Genomic DNA, 22137 nt, shown 5'->3' with positions numbered 1-22137 from the left:
TCTTAATGCATTGTGGTCAGAAAAAATGCTTGGAATGATCTCAATTTTTTTGAATTTATCAAGGTTAGATTTATGGCCCAGAATGTGATCTACCCTGGAGAAGGTTTCGTGAGCACTTGAGAAAAAGGTGAAATTCATTGTTTTGGGGTGAAATGTCCTATAAATATCAATTAGATCTAACTGGTCTATTGTATCATTTACAGTTTGTGTTTCCTTGTTAATTTTCTGTTTAGTTGATCTGTCCATAGGTGTGAGTGGGGTATTAAAGTCTCCAACTATTATTGTGTTTTTGTTAATTTCCCCTTTCATACTTGTTAGCATTTGTTTTATATTGTGGTGCTCCTATGTTGGGTGCATATATATTTATAATTTTTATATCTTCTTCTTGGATGGATCCTTTGATCATTATGTACTGGCCTTCTTTGTCTCTGTTCACAGTCTCTGTTTTAAAGTCTATTTATTGGATATGAGTATTGCTACTTCTGCTTTCATTTGGTCTCTGCGTGGAATATCTTTTTCCAGCCCTTCACTTTCAGTCTGTATGTTTCCCTTGTTTTGAGGTGTGTCTCTTGTAGGCAGCATATATAGGGGTCTTGTTTTTGTATCCATTCAGCCAATCTTTGCCTAAGAATACACTATTTTTTAAAGTAAACTTCATATATATATATTTTATAATTTTTGTGACTTTTTTTTTCTTTAATATTGTATTTTTGAAAATCCAACCTCTACTCTAGATTTTTAATCTTTGCTTTTTGGTATTTGTTATCAATTTTGTACCTTTAAGAACCCAATCTTCAGTACCCATTTGTACTTGGGAACGAGATTAATGGCGTGACTGCTCTCCCCCTTTGGACTCTCCTTTTTCTCCACCAGGTTGCCTCTGTCTCCTCCCTCCCCCTTCTCTTTTCTACCCAACTCTGCGAATCTCTTTGCATGTTCTGGACTGTGGAGAACACGTAGGGAACTGATTACTGGCTGGATCTGTCTCTCTCCTTTTGATTCCCCCCCTTTATCCTCCTGACCACCTGTGTCTCCTTCCTCCCTCTTCTCTTCTCTATGTAACTCTGTGAACATCTCTGAGGACTCCAGACTGTGGAGAGCACAAAAGGAAGTGATTACTGGCTAGCTTGCTCTCACCCCTTTTGATTACCTCTCTTCTCCTCCTGGTCACTTCTATCTCCCTCCTCCCTAATCTCTTCTCCATGTAGTTCTGTGAACCTCTCTGGTGTCCCTAACTGTGGAGAAATTTTTCATCTTTAACCTAGATGTTTTATCATCGGTGCTGTATTGATATGGAGAAGTCTTGAGGCTGCTGTAAGAACAAGACTGAGAACTAGGGGCAGGAGGCTTAAGTCTAAATCCTGAGAACACCAGAGAACTCCTGACTCCTGGGAACATTAATCGACAGGAGCTCATCAAACGCCTCCATACCTGCACTGAAACCAAGCACCACCCAAGGGCCAACAAGTTCCAGAGCAAGACATACCATGCAAATTCTCCAGCAACACAGGAACATAGCCCTGAGCTTCAATATACAGGCTCCCCAAAGTCACACCAAACCCATTGACATCTCATAACTCATTACTGGACACTTCACTGCACTCCAGAGAGAAGAAATCCAGCTCCACCCACCAGAACACCGACACAAGCTTCCCTAACCAGGAAACCTTGACAAGCCACCCGTCCAACCCCACCCACAGCTAGGAACCTCCACAATAAAGAGAACTCCACAAACTGCCAGAATACAGAAAGGCCACCCCAAACACAGCAATATAAACAAGAAGAAAAGGCAGAGAAATACCCAGCAGGTAAAGGAACAGGATAAATGCCCACCAAGCCAGACAAAAGAGGGAGAGATTGGGAACCTACCTGATAAAGAATTCCAAATAATGATAGTGAAAATGATCCAAAATCTTGAAAACGAAATGGAATTACAGATAAATAGCCTGGAGACAAGGAATGAGAAGATGCAAGAAAGGTTTAACAAGGACCTAGAAGAAATAAAAAAGAGTTTATAAGGAATAGTGCAACAAATGAGATCAAAAATACTCTGGAGGGAACCAACAGTAGAATAACAGAGGCAGAAGATAGGATAAGTGACGTAGAAGATAGAATGATAGAAATAAATGAAACAGAGTGGAAAAAAGAAAAACGAATTAAAAGAAATGAGGACAATCTCAGAGACCACTGGGACAATGTTAAATGCCCCAACATTCGAATCATAGGAATCACAGAAGAAGACAAAATGAAAGACCATGAGAAAATACTTGAGGAGATAATAGTTGAAAACTTCCCTAAAATGGGGAAGGAAATAATCACCCAAGTCCAAGAAACCCAGAGAGCCCCAAACAGGATAAACCCAAGGTGAAACACCCCAAGACACATATTAATCAAATTAACAAAGATCAAGCCCAAAGAACAAACATTAAAAGTAGCAAGGGAAAAGCAACAAATAACACACAAGGGGATTCCCATAAGGATAACAGCTGATCTTTCCATAGAAACTCTTCAGGCCAGGAGGGAATGGCAGGACATACTTAAAGTGATGAAAGAAAATAACCTACAGCCCAGATTACTGTACCCAGCAAAGATTTCATTCAAATATGAAGGAGAAATCAAAAGCTTTACAGACAAGCAAAAGCTGACAGGATTCAGCACCACCAAACCAGCTCTCCAACAAATGCTAAAGGATCTCTAGACAGGAAACACAGAAAGGGTGTATAAACAAGAACCCAAAACAATAAAGTAAATGGCAACAGAATCACACTTATCAATAATTACCTTAAATGTAAATGGGTTGAATGCCCCAACCAAAAGACAAAAAGACTGGCTGAATGGATACAAAAACAAGACCCCTGTATATGTTGTCTACAAGAGACCCACCTCAAAACAAGGGACACATACAGACTGAAAGTGAAGGGCTGGAAAAAGATATTCCATGCAAATAAAGACCAAAAGAAAGCTGGAGTAGCAATACTCATATCAGATAAAATAGACTTTAAAACAAAGGCTGTGAAAAGAGACAAAGAAGGCCACTACATAATGATCAAAGGATCCATCCAAGAAGAAGATATAACAATTATAAATATATATGCACCCAACATAGGAGCACCACAATATGTAAGACAAATGCTAAAAAGTATGAAAGGGGAAATTAACAGTAACACAATAATAGAAATTAACAATAACATAATAATAGTGGGAGACTTTAATATCCCACTCACACCTATGGACAGATCTACTAAACAGAAAATTAACAAGGAAACACAAACTGTAAATGATACAATAGACCAGTTGGACCTAATTGATATCTGTAGGACATTTCACCCCAAAACAATGAATTTCACCTTTTTCTTAAGTGCACACGGAACCTTCTCCAGGATAGATCACATCTTGGGCCATAAATCTAGCCTTGGTAAATTCAAAAAAACTAAAATCATTCCAAGCATCTTTTCTGACCACAATGCAGTAAGATTAGATCTCAGCTACAGGAGAAAAACTATTAAAAATTCCAACATAGAGAGGCTGAACAACACACTGCTGAATAACCAACAAATCACAGAAGAAATTAAAAAAAATCAAAATATGCATAGAAATGAGTAAAAATGAAAATACAACAACCCAAAACCTGTGGGACACTGTAAAAGCAGTGCTAAGGGGAAGGTTCATAGCAATACAGGCATACCTCAAGAAATGAGAAAAAAGTCAAATAAATAACCTAAACTCTACACCTAAAGCAACTTGAAAAGGAATAAATGAAGAACCCCAGGGTTAGTAGAAGGAAAGAAATGTGAAAAACTAGGGCAGAAATAAATGCAAAAGAAACAAAAGACACCATAGCAAAAATCAACAAAGCCAAGAGCTGGTTCTTTGAGAAGATAAATAAAATTGACAAACCATTAGCCTGACTCATCAAGAAACAAAGGGAGAAAAATCAAATCAATAAAATTAGAAATGAAAATGGAGAGATCACAACAGACAACACAGAAATACAAAGGATCATAAGAGACTACTATCAGCAACTATATGCTAATAAAATGGACAACATGGAAGAAATGGACAAATTCTTAGAAGAGTACAACCTTCCAAAACTGAACCAGGAAGAAATAGAAAATCTTAGGAGACCCATCACAAGCACAGAAATTGAAACTGTAATCAGAAATCTTCCAGCAAACAAAAGCCCAGGTCCAGACGGCTTCAGCTGAATTCTACTAAAAATTTAGAGAAGAGCTAACACCTATCCTACTCAAACTCTTCCAGAAAATTGCAAAGGAAGGTAAACTTCCAAACTCATTCTATGAGGCCACCATCACCCTAATACCAGAACCTGACAAAGATGCCACAGAAAAAGAAAACTACAGCCAATATCACTGATGAACATAAATGCAAAAATCCTTAACAAAATTCTAGCAATCAGAATCCAACAACACATTAAAAAGATCATACACCATGACCAAGTGGGCTTTATCCCAGGGATGCAAGGATTCTTCAATATCCACAAATCAATCAATGTAATTCACCACATTAACAAATTGAAAAATAAAAACCATATGATTATCTCAACAGATGCAGAGAAAGCCTTTGACCAAATTCAACATCCATTTATGATAAAAATCCTCCAGAAAGCAGGACTAGAAGGAACGTACCTCAACATAATAAAAGCTATATGTGACAAACCCACAGCAAACATTATACTCAATGGTGAAAAATTGAAAGCATTTCCCCTAAAGTCAGGAACAAGACAAGGGTGCCCAATCTCACCACTACATTCAACATAGTTCTGGAAGTTTTGGCCACAGCAATCAGAGCAGAAAAAGAAATAAAAGGAATCCAAATTGGATAAGAAGAAGTAAAACTCTCACTGTTTGCAGATGACATGGTCCTCTACATAGAAAACCCTAAAGACTCCACCAGAAAATTACTAGAGCTAATCAATGAATATAGTAAAGTTTCAGAATATAAAGTCAACACACAGAAATTTCTTCCATCCCTATACACTAATAATGAAAAAATAGAAAGAGAAATTAAGGAAACAATTCCATTCACCATTGCAACGAAAAGAATACTTAGGAATATATCTACCTAAAGAAACAGAAGACCTATATATAGAAAACTATAAAACACTGGTGAAAGAAATCAAAGAGGACACTAATAGATGGAGAAATACACCACGCTCATGGCTTGGAAGAATCAATATAGTGAAAATGAGTATACTACTCAAAGCAATCTGTAAATTCAATGCAATCCCTATCACGCTACCAGTGGTATTTTTCAGAGAGCTAGAACAAATAATTTCACAATTTGTATGGAAATACAAAAAAGCTCAAATAGCCAAAGCAATCTTGAGAAAGAAGAATGGAACTGGAGGAATCAACCTGCCTGACTTCAGACTCTACTACAAAGCCACAGTCATCAAGAAAGTATGGTACTTGCACAAAGACAGAAATATAGATCAATGGAACAAAATAGAGAGCCCAGAGATAAATCCACGCACCTATGGACACCTTATCTTTGACAAAGGAGGCAAGAATATACAATGGATTAAAGACAATCTCTTTACCAAGTGGTGCTGGGAAAACTGGTCAACCACTTGTAAAAGAATGAAACTAGAACACTTTCTAACACCATACACAAAAATAAACTCAAAATGGATTAAAGATCTAAATGTAGGACCAGAAACTATAAAACTCCTAGAGGAGAACATAGGTAAAACACTCTCCAACATAAATCACAGCAGGATCCTCTATGACCCACCTTCCAGAATTTTGGAAATAAAAGCAAAAATAAACAAATGGGACCTAATTGAAATAAAAAGCTTCTGCACAACAAAGGAAACTATAAGCAAGGTGAAAAGACAGCCTTCGGAATGGGAGAAAATAATAGCAAATGAAGGAACACACAAAGAATTAATCTCAAAATATACAAGCAACTCGTGCAGAAAAATAAACGACAATCAAAAAATGGGCCAAAGAACTAAACAGACATTTCTCCAAAGAAGACATACAGATGGCTAACGAAAAAATGGGCCAAAGAACTAAACAGACATTTCTCCAAAGAAGACATACAGATGGCTAATGAACACATGAAAAGATGCTCAACATCACTCACTATCAGAGAAATGCAAATTAAAACCACAATGAGGTACCATTTCACACCAGTCAGAATGGCTGCTATCCAAAAGTCTACAAGCAACAAATGCTGGAGAGGGTGTGGAGAAAAGGGAACCCTCTTACACGGTTGGGAGGAATACAAATTAGTACAGCCATGTGGAGAACAGTGTGGCGATTCCTTAAAAAACTAGAAATATTATTACCATACGACCCAGCAATCCCACTGCTGGGCATACACGCCGTGGAAACCAGAATTGAAAGAGACACATGTACCCCAATGTTCATTGCAGCACTGTTTATAATAGCCAGGACATGGAAACAACCTAGATGTCCATCAGCAGATGAATGGATAAGAAAGCATTGCTACATATACACAATGGAGTATTACTCAGCCATTAAAAAGAATACATTTGATTCAGTTCTAATGAGATGGATGAAACTGGAGCTTATTATACAGAGTGAAGTAACCCAGAAAGAAAAACACCAATACAGTATACTAAGGCAAATATATGGAATTTAGAAAGATGGTAACAATAACCCTGTATGCGAGATAGCAAAAGAGGCACAGATGTATAGAACAGTCTTTTGGATTCTGTGGGAGAGGGAGAGGGTGGGATGAGTTGGGAGAATGGCATTGAAACATGTATATTATCATACATGAAACTAATCACCAGTCCAGGTTCAATGCATGATACAGGATGCTCGGAGCTGGTTCACTGGGATGAGCCAGAGGGATGAGATGGGGAGGAAGGTGGGAGGGGGGTTCCTGATGGGGAACACATGTAGACCTGTGGTGGATTCATGTCAATGTATGGCACAACCAATACAATATTGTAAGGTGATTAGCCTTCACTTAAAATAAATAAATTTATATTTTTAAAAAAAGAATACTGGAGTGGGTTGCCACACCCTCCTCTAGGGGATCTTTCCAACCCAGGGATTGAACCTACATCCCTTAAGTCTTCTACATTGACAAGTGGGTTCTTAACCATTAGCGCTACCTGGGAAGTAAGGAGATTGAATGTAATCAAAAAGCTTCCCAATGAACAAAAGCCTAAGACCAGGAACCCTCACTGGTGAATTCTACCAAGCATTCAAAATGGAACTAATAACAGTCTTTCTCAAACTCTTCCAAATGTAGAAGAGGAAGAAACACTTCCAAACTCATTTTATGAGGCCAGCATTACCCTCATACCAAAACCAAACAAGTACACCACAAGAAAAGGAAATTACAGGCCAAAATCCCTGATAAATATAGAGCAAATATCCTCAACAAAATATTAGCAAACTGAATTCAGCAACACATTAAAAGGTACATAATCCACAATCCTTAGTATAAGGATGTAAGAATGGTTCAATATACAAAAAATCAATTGTGATATACCACATTAACAAAATGAAGGGTAAAAAACATGATCATTTCAATTGATGCAGAAGAAGAATTTGATAAATAAAATTAAACATCCTTTATGATAAAAATTTCCATTGTGGGTATAGAGGAAACAGTGTACCTCAACATAAAAAATCATAGGTGACAATTCCACAGCCACCATCCTCTTAAATGATGAAACACTGAAAGCTTTCCCCCTAAGATGATGAACAAGACAAAGATGACAACTCTTGCCAGTTTAGACTTGATGCATTTACAGTCATGGCCCATATTCAATTCAAAGTCAGGGAACTAAGATCCTGCAAGCTGTACATTGTGGCAGGAGAAAAAAAAAAGAGAGAGAGAGAGAGAGAGACCAGAATATGAAGAAAAGGAAACACTTGTGCACTGTTGGTGGGAATATAAATTAGTATAGTCACTATGGAAAACAGTATGGAGTTCCTCAAAAAATTTAAAATACAACTACCATATGATTGAGCAATCCTACTGCTGGATATTTATCTGAAAAACTTGCTAATTTGAAATCCCATTTTCATTGCAACATTATTTATAATAGCCAAGGTGTGGAAACAATCTATGTATCTATCAATGGATGAATGGAAAGATAAGATGTACCATGGACGGAGGTTCATGACATTGTACGGGAGACAGGAATCAAGACCATCCTCAAGAAAAAGAAATGCAAAAAGTCTAAATGGCTGTCTGAGGAGGACTTACAAATATCTGTGAAAAGAAGGAAAGCAAAAAAGCAAAGGAGAAAAGGAAAGATATACCCATTTGAATGCAGAGTTCCAAAAATAGCAAGGAGAGATATGAAAGCCTTCCTCAGTGATCAATGCAGAGAAATAGAGGAAAACAATATAATGGGAAAGACTAGAGATCTCTTCAAGAAAATTAGAGATACCAGGGGAACATTTTATGCAAAGATGGGCTCAATAAAGGACAGAAATGGTAGGGATCTAACAGAAGCAGAAGATATTAAGAAGAGGTGGCAAGAATACACAGAAGAACTGTACAAAAAAGATCTTTATGACCCAGATAATCACAATGGTGTGATCACTCACCTAGAGACAGACATCCTGGAATGCGAAGTCAAGTGGGCCTTAGGAAGCATCACTACAAACAACGCTAGTGGAGGTGATGCAATTCCAGTTGAGCTCTTTCAAATCCTGAAAGATGATGCTGTGAAAGTGCTGCACTCAATATGCCAGCCAATTTGGAAAACTTAGCAGTGGCCACAGGACTGGAAAAGGTCCGTTTTCATTCCAGTCCCAAAGAAAGGCAATGCCAAAGAATGCTCAAACTATCGCACAACTGGTCTCATCTCACACGCTAGTAAAGTAATGCTCAAAACACTCCAAGCCAGGCTTCAGCAATATGTGAACAGTCAGTTCACATACTGAACTTCCAGATGTTCAAGCTGGTTTTAGAAAAGGCAGAGGAACCAGAGATCAAACTGCCGACATCCACTGGATCATGGAAAAAGCAAGAGAGTTCTTAAAAAAACATCTATTTCTGCTTTATTGACTATGCCCAAGCCTTTGACTGTGTGGATCACAATCCACTGTGGACAATTCTTCAAGAGATGGGAATACCAGACCACCTGACCTGCCTCTTGAGAAACCTGTATGCAGGTCAGGAAACAACACTTAGAACTGGACATGGAACAACAGACTGGTTCCAAATAGGAAAAGGAGTACGTCAAGGCTGTATATTGTCACCCTGTTTATTTAACTTATATGCAGAGTACATCATGAGAAACGCTGGGCTGGAGGAAGCACAAGCTGGAATTAAGACTGCCGGGAGAAACATTAATAACCTCACATATGCAGATGACACCACCCTTATGGCAGAAAGTGAAGAAAAACTAAAGAGCCTCTTGATGAAAGTGAAAGAGGAGAGTGAAAAAGTTGGCTTAAAGCTCAACATTCAGAAAACTAAGATCATGGCATCTGGCCCCATCACTTCATGGGAAATAGGTGGGGAAATGGTGAAAACAGTGGCTGACTTTATTTTTCTGGGCTCCAAAATCACTGCAGATGGTGATTGCAGCCATGAAATTAAAAGACACTTACTCCCTGGAAGGAAAGTTATGACCAACCTAGACAACATATTCAAAAACAGAGACATTACTTTGCCAACAAAGGTCCGTCTAGTTAAGGATATGGTTTTTCCAGTGGTCATGTATAAATGTGAGAGTTGGACTATAAAGAAGGCTGAGTGCCAAAGAATTGATGCTTTTGAACTGTGGTGTTGGAGAAGACTCTTGAGAGTCCCTTGGACTGCAGGGTGATCTAACCAGTCCATCCTTAAGGAGATCAATCCTGGGTGTTCATTGGAAGGACTGATGTTGAAGCTGAAATTCCAATACTTAGGCCACATGATGCAAAGAGCTGACTCATTGGCAAAGACTGGGATGCTGGGAAAGATTGAGGGCAGGAGGAGAAGGGGACAACAGAGGATGAGATGGTTGGATTGCATCACTGACTCAACAGACATGAGTTTGGGAAACTCAGGGAGTTGGTGATGGACAGGGAGGCCTGGCGTGCTGCGATTCATGGGATCACAAACAGTCAGACACAACTGGGCAACTGAACTGAACGGAACTGAGGGCATTATGTTAAGTGAAACTAGTCAGAGAAAGACAAATACTTTATGAACCAACAGGGATTTCCCTGGTGGTCCAGTGGTTAAGAGTCCACGATTCCACTGCAAGGGTCCAGGTTCAATCCTTGGTCAGGAAACTAGATCTCATATGACTCAATAAAATAAAAAAAGATTCCAAATGTTGCAGCTAAAGATCCCACATGCCCCAGTGAAGATCGAAGATCCCAGGGCCACAACAAAGACCGACATGGCCTAAATAAACTAACAACAGGAAAGAAAACCAAGCTTATAGGTTTGGAGAACAGATGAATGGTTGCCAGAAGTGGGGGAAGGGGTTGGGGAGTGGGAGAAATAGGTGAAGGGGGTCCAAAGATACCAACTTCCAGTTACAAAACAAGTCATGGGGATGTGACATACAGCACAATGACCAAAGTTAACAATACTCTTATTGCATGTTTAAATTTGCTAAGAGTACATGTTTAATGTCCTAAACACAAGAAAAAAAATGTTTGTAACTAGGTATGGCAATGTATGACTAATATAACAACCAAACCTGGTTTACCAAGAGAAACTGGGACAAACCTTTTGCCAAAACCTATCCAATTGTAGGTACCTGGACAGGAGAAAGCTGTCAGTGGTAGAGGCTCAACTTGTCTTCGCGGTCTCTCTCTCTGCTCCTGATACAAGGCCCATTGGTGTATTCAGTCCCCTGGTATATGAGTACTCATTATGGACTAACTACAGTTGCTTTGTTTCTTAACTTGAAATTTTAAGAAAGTCGATCATATAAAATGATCAACAGTCTTGTATCCAAGTCTAACTAAAATCTAATTAACCATGGTCAAGCCACAGGGTCCTTTCCAGGGATAAATGAAGCAGGCAGAGAGTCTCTTTGCAGCCTGGCCATTACTCTCAATGTGGAAGTAATTTGTTTAAAAAGAGAGAAATGTGCACATGGATATATCCTTTCAATCTATCAAATACTCTGCAGAGCTCTAAGATTTACAGTTAATATTTGAAAAATCATGGGGTGCTTGTTAAGGCAGCAGACTCTCAGGGCTTAATGGTAGCTTTGGAGTGGAGTATAGAAAAATCTTCCTTTTAAAAATCACTTCTAGTAATTCTGCAGGTGGTACATAAAGAAACAGAGTAATAGCTTCATTTCAGTCTTGAAATATCATCCAACAAATTTAGACACTGCCCTTTTCCAACTGCTAGCTTCATAGCAACTTTTCTCCTGAGACCTACTATGCCTCTGCTTGGATCACCTTACTTGCAAAAGAACAAAAATTTTAGAAGCAAGATGCAGGTGGAAGGTGACACAGACATGACACAGGGAACAGGAATATCATTCCCAGCCTCATCCACACCCTGCACACTAACTCTTTGTCTTCCTTGAAGCACATACCCTTCCCCAGCACACAAAATCCCACAGGAAGTTTATCTGGAACAAAGGCAATGAGGTTTGGGCTTTCCTGAAGGCTGACAGACAAGTTCTCAATTTCTAAGTATCTCAGAAGTATTTTCTTGTGTATTCTCAGATAAGCATCTTTTATCAATCACGCAGATGTAATGACATGGTCAGTTTTACCTAAAAGTGGTGGACTAGGAACATTTTCCTTGAGAGATCACACATGTAAGAAAAAGATTTGAATTTAAGTTGTTGCCTCCCATAATTCAAGGATTCTAATTTGTGGCAAGATGCCTCAGGGTGCTGCTCCAGAATGACTAGAACTTAAACAAATTTTCTCACTTCAACATCAAAACATCCTCTCAATTAGAGTCTCCTAGAACTCTTCAGAGAGAAGGAATAGCACAGGGTTTAATTAATCTCCCGTGTCCACACAGGGTGGCTAAAGCGAGGGGAGGGTGCACATGCCAGGCAACAAGCAGACCTGTGGCTGCTGAAGAGAGAGGAGCATTCATGGTAAGCCTCGTTGCCTAGAACGATCAAAACTAACTCTCCTGGATAAAGAAACTCTCTCCCAGACACAAAGCCAAAACCCAGCTGCTTCAGAAATTTAGAGTCCTGATTTTTTCTGTTTGTGTGCAAACTTATAAAAATGCCAAATACTCACCTTTCTCAGAAAGAGGAAGAGGAACTTTCTGAGTTCAACAGCCACCAAGTGAGTAACAAATAACTGGAAACTTTAACTAAGATCAGAAGGTCTGTCGTCTACCTGGTCTATCTCAGCTTGTAGAATTAAAGAGAAAGATCTGCCAAAAAACAAACCAAAATGAAACCAAAACCCAAAACTCCCCCAAATCCAAACAACAAAAATTTTTAAAAAACACAAAAACCTACAGATGGAATTAATACAGTTCACTTGACAGTTATTTATCCTGCCCACTTCTTTCCAGCACCATTTCCATCGCCACCACCCCGGTCCCTCGTTTCCCCCAGTCCTTATACAGCTGTTTTCTTAATTAAGAACTGAATTAAGCAAGTAGTGATTCACTCCAGACAAGGGTATACTTTCAAGAATTTGCATACTCAGTTTCCTGTGTTTCTTTGGAGAGGCTCATTCTTGATGAGGAAGAAAGCATTTGGTGGCTCCTGGGAACTGTGACTTCCCCCTGGAGCTATTCTTCGCCTGGATCCAGGGAATTCCCCTATTAACAATGAGCACAATGAACACAGGGTTTGATTATCTGCCCTGCCAGCTTCTTGCACACAACAGAACCTACAAACAAAAATACAGGTAGGTGTCTCCTTCTATGGAACTTAGTATAACCACTTAAATGGAATGCTAAATGTACAGCAACAATAAAAGGAAAGATGATAGAGCATTTTGACAACAAGCCTGTCCTTCCATTTCCCACAGATCCCAACTGCTTTCAGATGAACTGCCTATTAGAGAGATTCTGATGGGCCCTTCAGTTCAGTTCAGTTCAGTCACTCAGTCGTGTCCAACTCTTTGCGACCCCATGAATTGCAGCATGCCAGGCCTCCCTGTCCATCACGAACTCCCAGAGTTCACTCAGATTCACGTCCATCGACTCAGTGATGCCATCCAGCCATCTCATTCTCTGTCATCCCCTTCTCCTCCTGCCCCCAATCTCTCCCAGCATCAGAGTCTTTTCCAATAAGTCAACTCTTCACATGAGGTGGCCAAAGTACTGGAGTTTCAGCTTTAGCATCGTTCCTTCCAAAGAAATCCCAGGGCTGATCTCCTTTAGAATGGACTGGTTGGATCTCCTTGCAGTCCAAGGGACTCACAAAAGTCTTCTCCAACACCACAGTTCAAAAGCATCAATTCTTCAGCACTCAGCCTTCTTCACAGTCCAATTCTCACACCCCTACATGACTACTGGAAAAACCATAGCCTTGACTAGACGGACCGTAGTCGGCAAAGTAATGTCTCTGCTTTTGAATATGCTATCTAGGTTGGTCATAACTTTTCTTCCAAGGAGTAAGCGTCTTTTAATTTCATGGCTGCAATCACCATCTGCAGTGATTTTGGAGCCCAAAAAATTAAAGTCTGACACTGTTTCCACTGTTTCCCCATCTATTTCCCATGAAGTGATGGGACCAGATGCCATGGTCTTCGTTTTCTGAATGTTGAGCTTTAAGCCAACTTTTTCACTCTCCTCTTTCACTTTCATCAAGAGGCTTTTTAGTTCCTCTTCACTTTCTGCCATAAGGGTGGTGTCATCTGCATATCTGAGTTTATTGATATTTCTCCCGGCAATCTTGATTCCAGCTTGTGTTTCTTCCAGTCCAGCATTTCTCATGATGTACTCTGCATATAAGTTAAATAAGCAGGGTGACTAGGCAGTTTTACTGAAAAATTGGGTAGAGCTTACAGAAATGGCAGTGCATGAGCAGGGTGGCCTTTTACTTACTCCCAGAGGAGCCATGGGCAAGTTGTGAACTTCAGTGGGTTTCTGTTTCCTCATCTGTAAAATGGGGATGTTCACAGTACCTTTTTCAAGGGGAGGAAGTGATTTAATACATATTAAGCTTTTTAGCGTAATGCCTGGAACATGGCAAACCCTGTGTCTGAATTTGCTATTACAATACAGAAAGTCCCCAACTTCACAATGGCTTAAGGTTTTTCAACTTTACAATGGTGTGGAAGTGGAATGCATTGAGTAGAGAATATACTTGGAGTTTGAAATGTGATCTTGTCCCAGACTAGTGACATTTTTTGTTTATGAATGTAAACAACCAATATACTTATAACTATTTTATACCCAGACTGCCATTCTGTTTTCCATCTTTGGGAGTGTATTCAATATATTACATGAGATATTTCAACACTTTATTCTAAAATAGGTTTTGTGTCAGATGATTTTGCCTGACTGTAGGCTAATGTATGCGTCCTAGGAAAGTTTAAGGTATGCTGATCAGAACTATGATGTTTGGTAGGTTAGGTATATAAAATGCATTTTTTACTTTATTTCTAATTTATGATGGCTTTAAGTCTGACTTTTTGTGAACCCATGGACTGTAGCCTGTCAGGCTCCTCTGTCCACAGAATTCTCCAGGCAAGATTACTGAAGTGGATTGCCATTTCCTTCTCCAGGGTATCTTCCCTACCCAGGGATTGAATCTGGGTCTCCCTTGTTGTGGGCAGATTCTTACTTTACCTTCAGGGAAGTCCAGTATCAGAATGTTATCCCACAGTAAATCAAGGAACATCTGTACATAGACTCCCCTCTTCTTTCAAAAACACAAAACTCCTGATAAAAATCACCGGGCAGAGGCCCAGAATAGTGTAAACTCATGAGAACTAATTTTGAAACATAAGAATATTCATTTAGACAATTATCAACTGGTATGGCAACCCACTCCAGTGTTCTTGCCTGGAGAATCCCAGGGATGGGGGAGCCTGGTGGGCTGCCATCTATTGGGTCGCACAGAGTTGGACACGACTGAAGCGACTTAGCAGTAGCAGCAAATTCCTAGGGCAGGAAGTGAACTACCTTTAAGGGATTAAAAATCCTAAAACATTCCCTTGGAACGTTCAGCACCTTGGGCCGAACTTAGAATAGTTTTTAAAGATATTGAAGAGAACAGTTATATTGTTATAAATATTAAGCAAGAATTTGTTGTTGTTTTTCAGTCGCTAAGTTGTGTCTGGCTTTGCAATGCCATGGACTGTAGCCCGCTTGACTCCTCTGTCCTTAGAGTTCTCCCAGCAAGAATATAGAATGAGTTCCCATTTCTTTCTCTAGATAAGTAAGAATCAGTTCAGTTCAGTTCAGTTCAGTCGCTCAGTCGTGTCCGAATCTTTGTGACCCCATGAATCACAGCACACCAGGCCTCCCTGTCCATCACCAACTCCCGGAGTTCACTCAAACTCATGTCCATTGAGTTGGTGATGCCATCCAGCAGTTGGATACAAATGCTGTTTCTGGCAGATGGAACAAGCTAAGTTTACCCACTCAGATGGCAGAAGCCTTTTACCAATATTTATGGGAAGACTTTTTAAGATTTTTACTTGTCTTTTTCAAAATTTATTTTTAATTGGGGGAAAACTGCTTTACAACGTTGTGTTGGTTTCTGTTTCACAGCAATGCAAAGCAGCCATAATTATACATATATCATCTCCCTGTTGATCTCAGAATTATTCTTCTCCACAGAAATCTTTAGTAAAAAGCAAAAGATTTATATGATAGGAAGAGAAACCAGAGTATTACTTGTCTTTAACAGATATCTTGTCGGGGACCTGGCAAAGGAGTTTATGGCACCAGAGTTACAGAAATATTAAATAGCATTTTGCTTTTTAAACCTCTCTGTTTGTTTCTTTCCAGTCCTAAGGTTTCTTTAGCCAACAGTTATCTTTTTGAATGCCTACATTTCAAAGATATAAAATCAATATTTCAAGGGATTAGGAATTGTAGATTTTATCTAAGAAGGAAGTCAGGACATATTTGTCTTGTTAGCAGAAATCCAGGATAATTGCTATTTTTCTTTTTTTTTAATGGTAGGAAGATTAGTTAAGTATTTTTTGTGTGTGAAGTGCCATCCCCAAATACACAAAGGTCTGGACCTGGTAGGTTCTGCTTACAGAGTAAGGGACAATAAATCAAGCTTTTTTTATAAATGTTCTGGACCTCTGTTAAAGCAGTTTCCTGGCTATCAGTATTTACATAAGTTTTACAGTGGCTGAGTGCCATCTGTAGTTCTTGACATTTGTTCTCTGATCTTCCCCTCCTAATCGTGTAGAAGCGATAAAGGCCCGTTATGACTTTATTAAGATAAACTCCCCTGACAGCTGGCCTGGTTCAACAAAAAGAAGCTTGCCTGTAACTTCATGTCTTAGACTTCTAGCTGGCTGGCTAGCTGCTAATACAAGCCTGACAGACAACCTGCATCACCCAAGTGGCAGAAACCAGAGGGAATATTCTCACTTGTTACAAAAGTTCTCAGTATATAAAACAAGACAAATAGAGATTTTCTTCTCATGGTTTTTCATCCTTATGACAAATGACAGAGACAAAGGAAAGCATGATTCTTTCTGGGAGGCTAAGAATCAATAACCATAGGTGTTGATTACCAAAAACAAATTCACAAGAGTCACAATTCAAGATCTGTTTTCACAACTATTTTTCTCCTGCCACTGTGAATTTGTAAAGGAAGGGACAAGGAGAAATTTTATCCTCCACTCTTGACTGTGCACTACAGGCACAGAGCTTGGAGACTGTTCTTATCATTGTTGTTCAATCGCTCAGTCATGTCCCACTCTTTGTGACTGTTTATGGTCTGCAGCACGCCTGGCTTCCCTGTCCATCACCAACTCCCAGAGTTTGCTCAAACTCATGTCCTGTGAATTGGTGATGCCATCCAACCACCTCATCCTCTGTCATCTACTTCTCCTCCTGCCTTCAATCTTTCTCAGGATCAGGGTCTTTACCAAGGAATGGCTCTATGCATCACGTGGCCAAAGTATTGGAGCTTCAGCTTCAGCATCAGTCCTTCCAATGACTATTAATGGTTGATTTCCTTTAAGATTGAGTGGTTTGATCTCTTTGCTGTCTAAGGGACTCTCAAGTGTCTTCTCCAGCATAGTTCAAAGGCATCAGTTTTTCAGCACTCAGCCTTTTTTATTGTCCATCTCTCACATCCATACATGACTACTGGAAAAACCATAGCTTTGACTATAAGGACCTTTGTAGGCAAAGAAATGTCTCTGCTTTGTAATATATTGTCTAGGTTTGTCTTGCTTTTCTTCCAAGGAGCAAGCGTTGATTAATTTCATGGCTGCAGTCACGGTCCACAGTGATTTTGGAGCCCAAGAAAATAAAGACAGTCACTGTTTCCATTGTTTCCCCATCTATTTGCCATGAAGTGATAGGACCAGATGCCATGATGTTAGTTTTTAGAATGTTGAGTTTTAAGCCATCTTTTTCACTCTTTTCTTTATCCTTCATCAAGAGGTTCTGTGTTCCGCTTCACTTTCTGCCAAAAGGGTGGTGTCTTCGCCATATCTGAGGTTATTGATATTTCTCCCTGTAATCTTGATTCCAGCTTGTACTTCGTCTAGCCCGGCATTTCACACGATGCACTGTGCATATAAGTTAAATAAGCAGGGTGACAGTATACAGCATTGACGTACTCCTTTCTCAGTTTTGAACCAGTCCATTGTCCAGAACATCTCCAGGAGACTGACATGGTTAGAACTGTTACTTTCTGCTGGTCTCTTGTCAGTTATCCTGTATCTCAACTGCAGTCTCCAGGGAGAGTGGAGTGTTCCCGTCTTTCACTGTCTCATCCTCATCACTAGAAACTGTACAAGAGGAAACATCTGTTTCCTTTTACCTGGAATGTTAGGTCCATGAATCAAGGCAATTTGGAAGTGGTCACACAGGAGATGACAAGAGTGAACGTTGACATTCTAGGAATCACCGAACTAAGATGGACTGGAATGACTGAATTTAACTCAGATGACCATTATATCTACTACTGTGGACAGGAATCCCTTAGAAGAAATGGAGTACCATCATAGTCAACAAAAGAGTCCAAAACACAGTACTTAGATGCAGTCTCAAAAATGACAAAATGATCTCTGTTCATTTCCAAGGCAAACGATTCAAAATCACAGTAATCCAAGTCTATGCCCTGACCAGAAATGCTGAAGAAGCTGAAGTTGAACAGTTCTATGAAGACCTACAAGACCTTCTATAACTAATATCCAAAAAAGATGTCCTTTTCATTATAGGGGACTGGAATGCAAAAGTAGGAAGTCAAGAGATACTTGGAGTAAGAGGAAAATTTGGCCTTCAAGTACAGAATGAAGCAGGGCAAAGGCTAATAGCGTTCTGCAAAGAGAACGCACTGGTCATAGCAGACACCCTCTTCCAACAACACAAGAGAAGACTCTACACATGGATATCACCAGATGGTCAACACCAAAATCAAACTGATTATATTCTTTGCAGCCAAAGATGGAGACGCTCTATACAGTCTGCAAAAACAAGACCGGGAGCTGACTGTGGCTCAGATCATGAACTCCTTATTGACAAATTCAGACTGAAATTGAAGAAAGTGGGGAAAACCATTGGACCATTCAGGTATGACCTAAATCAAATTCCTTATGATTATACAGTCAAACTGAGAAATAGATTTAAGGGACTAGATCTGATAGACAGAGTGCCTGATGAACTATGGACTGAGGTTCACGACATTGTACAGGAGACAGGAATCAAGACCATCTCCAAGAAAAAGAAATGCAAAAAAGCCAAATGGCTGTCTGAGGAGGCCTTACAAACAGCTGTGAAAAGAAGGAAAGCAAAAAGCAAAGGAGAAAAGGAAAGATATACCCATTTGAATGCAGAGTTCCAAAGAATAGCAAGGAGAGATAAGAAAGCTTTCCCCAGTGATCAATGCAAAGAAATAGAGGAAAACAATAGAATGAGAGAGACTAGAGATCTCTTCAAGAAAATTAAGATACCAAGGGAACATTTCATGCAAAGATGGGCTCAATAAAGGACAGAAATGGTATGGACCTAACAGAAGCAGAAGATACTAAGAAGAGGTGGCAAGAATATGCAGAGGAACTGTACAAAAAAGATCTTCACAATCCAGATAATCACGATGGTGTGATTACCCACCTAGAGCCAGACATCCTAGAATGTGAAGTCAAGTGGGCCTTAGGAAGCATCACTACAAACAACGCTAGTGGAGGGATGGAATTCCAGTTGAGCTCTTTCAAATCCTGAAAGATGATGCTGTGAAAGTGCTGCACTCAATATGCCAGCAAATTTGGAAAACTTAGCAGTGGCCACAGGACTGGAAAAGGTCAATTTTCATTCTGATCCCAAAGAAAGGCAATGCCAAAGAATGCTCAAACTACCACACAATTGCACTCATCTCACACGCTAGTAAAGTAATGCTCAAAATTCTCCAAGCCAGGCTTCAGCAATATGTGAACCGTGAACTTCCAGATGTTCAAGTTGGTCTTAGAAAAGGCAGAGGAACCAGAGATCAAATTGCCAACATCTGCTGGATCATTGAAAAAGCAAGAGAGTTCCAAAAAAACCATCTATTTCTGCTTTATTGACTATGCCAAGGCCTTTGACTGTGTGGATCACAATAAACTGTGGAAAATTCTGAAAGGGATGGGAATATCAGACCACCTGACCTGCCTCTTGAGAAATCTCTATGCAGGTCAGGAAGCAACACTTAGAACTGGTCATGGAACAACAGACTGGTTCCAAATAGGAAAAGGAGTACGTCAAGGCTGTATATTGTCATGCTATTTATTTAACTTATATGCAGAGTACATCATGAGAAACGCTTGGCTGGAAGAAACACAGGCTGGAATCAAGACTGCCGGGAGAAATATCAATAACCTCAGATATGCAGATAACACCACCCTTATGGCAGAAAGTGAAGGAGAACTAAAGAGCTTCATGATGAAAGTAAAAGAGGAGAGTGAAAAAGCTGGCTTAAAACTCAACATTCAGAAAATGAAGATCATGGCATCTGGTCCCATCACTTCATGGGAAATAGATGGGGAAACAGTGGAAACAGTGGCTGAGTTTATTTTTCTGGGCTCCAAAATCACTGTAGATGGTGACTTCAGCCATGAAATTAAAAGACGCTTGCTCCTTGGAAGGAAAGTTATGACCAACCTAGACAGCATATTCAAAAGCAGAGATTACTTTGCCAACAAAGGTCCGTCTAGTTAAGGATATAGTTTTTCCAGTAGTCATGTATGGATGTGAGAGTTGGACTGTGAAGAAAACTGAGCACCAAAGAACTGATGCTTTTGAACTGTGGTGTTGGAGAAGACTCTTGTGAGTCCCTTGGACTGCAAGGAGATCTAACCAGTCCATCCTAAAGGAGCTCAGTCCTGGGTGTTCATTGGAAGGACTTATGTTGAAGCTGAAACTCCAACACTTTGGCCACATGATACACAGAATGAGTCATTGGAAAAGACCCTGATGCTGGGAAAGATTGAGGGCAGGAGGAGAAGGGGATGACAGAGGATAAGATGGTTGGATGGCATCACCGACTCAATGGACATGGGTTTGGGTGGACTCCGGGTGTTGGTGATGGACAGGGAGGCCTGGTGTGCTGTGGTTCATGGGGTCGCAAAGAGTCAGACACGATTGAGCAACTAAGCTGAAACTGAAACCCTTTTAGGGTTTTTGGCTGGGGCTCTGTAACAAAAAATTAAGAGGAAAGCAAACATGTTTGTTAACATGTATATTTCATATATACTTATGAGAAATACAGGCAGCAGTAACTCAAGAACATGGCTAGAACCAGGATTTACAGATTATCTTAATCAAATAACAATATATTTTTAGAGTAGCAACAAGACATAGGAAGAGTTCTAGCTTCAAGGGTGGTAGACTGTGGGACGATAAATACATTAGAAGCTAATGAAAGATACTAGCTACTCAGTAAATGTTGTTTTGTCAGTCCTCTAGCTCGGGGCTGATAAATGTCAATAGTTATTGGTGATTAATATCTACACAAATTTATGTTCTGCTTTCAGGAAACTAGTTGGGGGAGGACAGAGAATTTTTCTTGGATCTGTTTCCTCTCAATTGCCTTCAGCTCAAAATAATCCTTATGCCAAAGGGGAAGATTTTGGGTGGCATATTCTGTTATCCCTCTGCAGGTTTTATTGTTAAGTTCTTTTGCTTTGCAATGACCTTTTATGTTCTAACATGGAAATGTGAAGTAAGGCATTGTCAGAAAGGAGTTAGGAACGTTGTTCTCGTGAGCTTACCTATCATAGGAAAACAATGATTCACAAATTAAGAATTTTCAATAGACACCAAAACAGTTGGTAGAGGAATCTGGTTGAACAACATGGTGTGGAGCTACATACCTATCAGAACACCAGGCAGTGTGTCATGTTGTTTTGTGGAAAAAAAAAAAAAAAAAAAAAAAAAAAAAAAATATATATATATATATATATATAATAATTTTACATGAAAAAGAAGACAACATAGTGAAAGTACATAAAACAATGTAATGAAAAAAAATTAGTGAAAGAGTTGAGCTCATTTTCAGTTGTGTAAAATATTCAGGTTTTTTTTTTTCTTTATACTTGCTCAAATTTATATTTAAATAGGAGGAAGTTCCTCTTTGGGCTATAGTGCTAATCCCAGTTCTTCCTGAGCAAGGTCGTTAAGCAATCTCATTTTATTATTCTTTTTTCAGGTTGATACTTCTGATATCAGCATATTCCTTTAAACATAAGGAAGAAAATTTTTAAAGTCAGTGGACCAAAACACAGGCTTCTTTATAGTTGCTCAAATTTACATTTAAATAGGAGGAAGTTCCTCTTTGGGCTATAGTGCTAATCCCAGTTCTTCCTGAGCAAGGTCATTAGGCAATCTCACTTTATTATTTTTTTGCAGGTTAATACTTATGACATCAGCATATTCCTTTAAACATAAGGAAGAAAATTTTTTAAGTCAGTGGACCAAAACACAGGCCCTGCTTTACACGTCACCAAGGGTGTAGCCCCAAAACTGGTCAGAGAAGAGGGAAGTGAAAAGATGTTAAATACCAAGTCCAGCTCACCCTAGTCAGCCTGGACTTCTGGCTTGTCAGTCAAC

At 39.5% G+C, this 22137-nt stretch overlaps 1 pseudogene; it reads right to left on the bottom strand.

Annotated features, from left to right (window-relative positions):
• Positions 1-15644: 15644 nt before the first annotated feature.
• Positions 15645-15750, bottom strand: LOC128049061 (uncharacterized; annotated as a pseudogene).
• Positions 15751-22137: the final 6387 nt, after the last annotated feature.

The sequence above is a fragment of the Budorcas taxicolor genome, chromosome 5, assembly GCF_023091745.1.
Source record: "Budorcas taxicolor isolate Tak-1 chromosome 5, Takin1.1, whole genome shotgun sequence".
Lineage (NCBI taxonomy): Eukaryota > Metazoa > Chordata > Mammalia > Artiodactyla > Bovidae > Budorcas > Budorcas taxicolor.
Note: the sequence above shows the minus strand (reverse complement) of the source record. Positions and strands in the feature narration are given on the sequence as shown.